The sequence below is a fragment of the Suncus etruscus genome, chromosome 20, assembly GCF_024139225.1.
Source record: "Suncus etruscus isolate mSunEtr1 chromosome 20, mSunEtr1.pri.cur, whole genome shotgun sequence".
In the NCBI taxonomy this organism is placed as follows: Eukaryota; Metazoa; Chordata; class Mammalia; order Eulipotyphla; family Soricidae; genus Suncus; species Suncus etruscus.
In genome coordinates, this window is record NC_064867.1 from 17,229,416 (window position 1) to 17,235,166 (window position 5,751).

The 5,751-nt window shown below is 40.4% G+C and overlaps 1 non-coding gene across 1 annotated transcript; it reads right to left on the reverse strand.

The window, feature by feature from the left end:
• Nucleotides 1–2,880: 2,880 nt before the first annotated feature.
• Nucleotides 2,881–2,984, reverse strand: LOC125998359 (U6 spliceosomal RNA). The gene has a single exon (XR_007491948.1). It is a non-coding gene; the product is annotated as a U6 spliceosomal RNA (small nuclear RNA).
• Nucleotides 2,985–5,751: the final 2,767 nt, after the last annotated feature.

The following is a 5,751-nucleotide window of genomic DNA, read 5'->3' on the forward strand; positions in this document are numbered from 1 at the left end:
TTGTTTGTAAGAAAACATGCTTTGAAAAAGTACTTGCTCCCGCTCCTTATTTCGTGACCATATTGTAAGAGTAAAGATAGGGTCAGACTTTCCAATGGAGACAATACAGGCATTCTGCTTTCTACACACATAATAGTTCCAGTAAAGCCATCTAATGCTATCTTTGAGTTGTCTTTTCCTCCTAGAGTTATGGCCTAGAGCTCTAAGTGAGACAATTCCACATCTATTCTCAGGCCTCTGGCATTTTAATATAAAATAAAAGGCATTGTTAGAGTTGAAGTGAAGGAGGATATATATATATATATATATATATATATATACACACAAAAAATACACAAATATATACATATATAAATATACCACCTGGAGATACTTGTAAGAGGCAATATGATTGGTCTTTATCTAGATAATATAATTTCTTGTTTTGTGTAACTAGATTGATAGGTTTTTCACACATTAAAATTAGGCATAATCAATCAGTCACGAACCACAAGAACCACAAAGCAAATCACTTTAGCCATTCAGGTTATAACAGTGTGCAGGTGTTCTATAAATGCTCAGTAATAAAGGAAGGAGGAAGGTAGGGAAGGCGAATGCAACCTGGAGAAGTAAAACCTAAACCAGATTTAGTTAAAAGTTCAAGTATGACTTATGCATGAGTAACACAACTAGTGTGTCTCAGGCAAGCACCTGTGCCAGCACTATAATTAAAAGTGTGTGGGAACTTGAGTGATAGCACAGTGGTATGGCATTTGTTTTGCACACGAATGACCTGGATGAACTCGGGTTGGATCCCAGCATCCCATATAGTCCCCTGAACCTGCCAGGAGCTATTTCTGAGTGCAGAGCCAAGAGTAATCCATGGTGTGGTCCCCCATGAAAGTGTGTGACCCCTTTGTAAGCATCACAACCATTCGTGACAGAACAGTACAATAAGCATGTATACAATTCTCATCATCTTAGTAAAAGCCACAGCAACAAAAGTGGAGGAGGGGATAAAGAAAGGAAAAGAATTCCAGGCAACTTTGAATCACCAAGGGTCTGATTACCAGCCCACGTGGTACTCGAGTCCCACCACTTCCCCTCATTTCTTCCTTCCTATGGGATACATCATTGCTCATTAGCACCTTTACCAGATGGTAGACTGTGAGAGAGAAACTCCATTCAATAATTTCTTTCTTGGTGTTTCAGCAACTCTTGAGACTCCCAGTGAGGGAGGAAGCTGAAATAATGGTTAGAATGAGTTATTCAAATGAGCTCAGATTTCCACATGCTCATTTCCTCCCCAAGGGTAGGCTCCTGAGAATTGGATCTCATGAAGAAAGTAACCCTAGTTTAAATGACTTAAGGGTAGTGAGATCTGGATAAGATGCAAAAAAGCCTGTAGTTGAAATGACAGAAAACAAGAAAAATGTAGGAACCTTCCTACCAACTTTCATTACAAAGAGATGGTTTTACTAGCCCAATGCATGGTAGGTTTTAGCAAAACCTATTTCTTGTTCTGTTTTGGTTTGGAGATAGCACCCAGTGGTGCTCAGGGTTTGCTTCTGACTGTGCTCAGGGGAATATATGCAGATGAAATTACGTAGGCTGGGCCAGTGAGGTGGCCCTAGAGGTAAGGTGTCTGCCTTGCAAGCGCTAGTCAAGAAAAGGACCGAGGTTCGACCCCCTGACACCCCATATGGTCCCCCCAAGCAAGGGGCAATTTCTGAGCGCTTAGCCAGGAGTAACCCATGAGCATCAAACGGGTGTGGCCCGAAAAAAAAATGGTATAATGGGCCCAGAGAGATAGCACAGCGGCGTTTGCCTTGCAAGCAGCCAATCCTGGACCAAAGGTGGTTGGTTCGAATCCCGGTGTCCCATATGGTCTCCTGTGCCTGCCAGGAGCTATTTCTGAGCAGACAGCCAGGAGTAACCCCTGAGCATCGCCAGGTGTGGCCCAAAAACAAAAAACAAAAAACAAACAAAACAAAACAAAACAGAAATTACGTAGGCTGCAGACAAGACAAACGCTGTTATTTTTAACATTTTGTGGCCATCTAGACAAAAGAGGATATTGAGGGATTTTAGAATCAGCAAAGAATGACCCAGGCAAGATATTACATTTAAGACCCTAACATTTAAAATCATATTTTTGTCTTCCAAAAACCAGGAGCTTAGCAGAGTATTTACTGAGATCATTGCAGGCTTGGCTGCATGACCACATTCAAGGTCAGTGTTTTACACTGTTCTATCTAGCTCATTAACACAATTTTTTTTAAAAAAAAATAACATTTCTCTTTTAAGTTCTCATTTTCCCAGAATCAGAAAACTTGAACCTAAACCAAGTTTTAGGGCTGGGGAGAATGATTAAAAAAAGACATGTAGGCATGTCTCCTAAGAATAGTCATAAGTAATCTCTGAGCACTATTTCAGGTATAATCTCTGAGCACTGTTAAGTAAGGGCCCCAAATCACTCTCACTCACTCAAGTTTTCCCCATGGGTCTTTTTTGTTTTGTTTTGTTTTGGTCACATCTGGCAGTGCTCAGAGGTTACTCCTGACTCTGCACTTGGAAATCGCTCCTGGCAGGCATGGGGGGGCATATGGAATGCTGGGATTTGAACCACCGTCTGTCCTGAATTGGCTACATAAAAGGCAAGCGGCTTACCTCTGTGCTATTTCTCCAGCCCCATCATGGGCCATTTTTAAGATAGTGGCTGGTTTCATTTATTACTTACTCAGTGTCACTCTAACAGGAGAAGCCGAATTGTCCCTGTTGGGTTCTGTGGCTTGGACATAGCATGTCGCTTTTTGTGCTTGGACACTCAGAGAAGATAATTCAGCTTGGTCACACCAAGAGCTGATGTTTCTCTTCAGATATTTTTAAAAATAATTTTATTATTATTATTATTTTTTCACGAATATGCGTGCCATTGTGCAGGGGCCATGCTAATCTTCTCTGTATCATTCCAATTTTAGTATATGTGCTGCCGAAGCGAGCACTTATTATTTTTTGTTTTGAGCCTTACTCAGTAGTAGTTAGTGCTGATTCCTAGCTCTATGTTTAGGGATCACTCCTATCACATGCAAAACAAGTGCCTTACTATCTCTCCAGCCCCCAGAAACCTTTTCCTTAAAAAAAAAAATCAAACCCTCTTCACTTTGTTGTCAGTAGGATCACACAGAACATTTCAGGCAGAGTGGAGGCAGGGTCATATTGGAAGTGGAGGCAGTCTCATATTGGAAGGCAGTCACTTCACCACTGCACCTGTCATATGGCTCTCGTGCAAAAAGGAACAGGTATCCCTCACTCAGCTCCTGGGTTTTAAATATCTTTTGTTGTTTTTTTCTGTCCACCTGGGGTTCTGCTAGGAAATAGGACATAGGTATTTTAACTTATAGTAAGTCTCTCTTCTTTTTAATTTTCCAGAAAATCTTCCCACAAATGTTAATGCTAACAGTTTTGCTTCTATAAACATCTAGTTGGCTCCCAGAGTTGAAGTTGGGAAAAACACCTTTGTTTCTGTTCGGCATACTTCTCCTGGTACGATGAGCTCACAGCTGCACCGCAGACTTGAATTGGCATGGAGGGGTGGGATGCACCAGAAGGAGCCGGGAAGGGGGTGGAGAGCAGTATTACTGAGATACCAACCATCTGGGCAGTCTAACTGTTCGTTCCTTTGATTGCTCTTTTGTTTTGTTTTGCTCTCCCTAGAGTTGCTGTTGGTTGGTTACTCTTGAACTGATGCTTGTGTGAGTTACTCCCAGTGATGCTTAGGGAGCTATGTGGTTCTGGGGATTGAATGCCAGGGTTCCACATACAAAGCATGTTTTAGCCCTTTGAACCATCTCCCTGGCCCTGCCTGCTCTTTATCCCAGGGTTATGTTTTAGGAAATCTATATTCATTATAGTTAACTGGAGAATTCCTAGACAAAGTAAACCAGATTTCTTAAGGTCTGACTTCTTATACTAAAAGCCACAAATCATAAAGATTTGGAGTATGCATATTCCACTATCTTAGTGAATAGGTAGAGAGATTTCTTAGTTCTGAGAGAACTGTCCATCTACCATTCACCCAGGTCAAGGTTGAAAGACGTGAATGGAGCTTGTGGGATTCTCAAGAGTTGTATGTAGGCCAATGTCACACATAGTGGGGTGGATTGAAGCCATCATGGATCACAGACAAAGCTGCATTTAATAAGCGCTCCTTACTTTTTTCATTTTTATGATCTTGATGACAGCTTTCTAATATTGAGAATATGAAATTTTATAGGAATACCAGCTGTCTCAAGGAAACTTTTCATAGTTGAACAGAAAACTGAGAGTGAATGAGTTAAAGGTGTTTGAATTCCAGCCTGTAAAGTTATTTTCAGCATCAGCACAGTGCAAGCTGTCACTAGTATTCCTTACGTATTTTGTTCAACAGAATCATAGGAATTTAATCCTCCTTATTTACTTAAACATAAACTTACAGCCAGACAAACAAAAACTTTAAAACTGAACAAATAAACAGAACTCAACACGTGTCTTTGCTTTTAGCTGGGAAGACAGCCAAGTAATAAGTGTTTTTGGATTAATTTTTTAAAAGGGAAAACAAATTAATGACTTAGTAAATATAGCTTGCTAGACAAGATCTCTCAAAACGTGGGAGAAAAATGATAAAGAATGATGATTAGGAATTCAAGCAAAGTCTGTATATTGTTTAAGAGTTGAATAGTGTAGCACAAGGGAAAATATTTGTCTTTTGATGTTGGCCTAAAAGGTATTGATATAGTTGAATAAAGATTAGGCTGAAAATGAATCAGGGGTAACATCCGAGGTCTGTTTGAGGCTGGAATTAACTCTAGACACTAAATTCAGATGCCGAATCAGAAGGTAAGCCCTATCAAAACCATAAAAATGGTTATGGGGCTACAGAATCAGTTAGTCTTTCTAGATTGGGTTTCTTCTCAGCCTCTGAGCTAGCTCAGGGAGGCACAACTCAGTTTCTCCACTGTTTGACTCTATCTAATTATGTTTCTGATATAGTCAAAGAAAGACTCTTTGAGATTGCTCTTCCAAATTCTCTTGAAATTCCACTTTAATACTGTAAGAGGGTTGGAATTATTTTTTTAATAGTCAATACTAGGAATTGAACCCATGTCTCTTAAATGTAAGGCATTACTTTATGCTGATTCATATCCCTGGACTCTCAAGGTTGGAAAACTTTTTTGTTGTTGTTTTGGGTTATATCTGGCAGTGTTCAGGGGCTACTCCTGGTTCTGTGCTCAAAGGACATTCCTGGAAGTTCTCAGGTACAATATGTGAAGCTGAAGCCTCATGCCTCAATCCCGAGGGATTGGGGAGTGTAAATCTGGAAGCAAATGCCAAAGTAGGAAATAATACACGCAAAACTGAAGAGAATAAAACAGGTTCAGGAAAAATCCACCACAAGATTTATGCCCACTAGCAAAAGATACCAGCAGGCAGATAGACTAGTTGTGGAAAATGAATCTGCAAGCAGCTTCTTCCTGAGACCTGAGGCCTTTATTGGGAAGAGAAAGACCACCCCTTTGGGGGGAGAATAGGTAGGGGTAAGGAACCAAGGCACCAAGGTTCTTCCAGTCAAAGAGTGACAGTACAAAGAAAGAATCATTCTGAATAGAATGAAAACCAGTTATTTCAACAATGTGGAGTGTTGACAAATACCTACCTGCTATGCTATCACTGAGGCCCCATGGTTGAAACATTTTTATATGAAGATCTTTTCTCCCTGAGACCTGCCAAGGA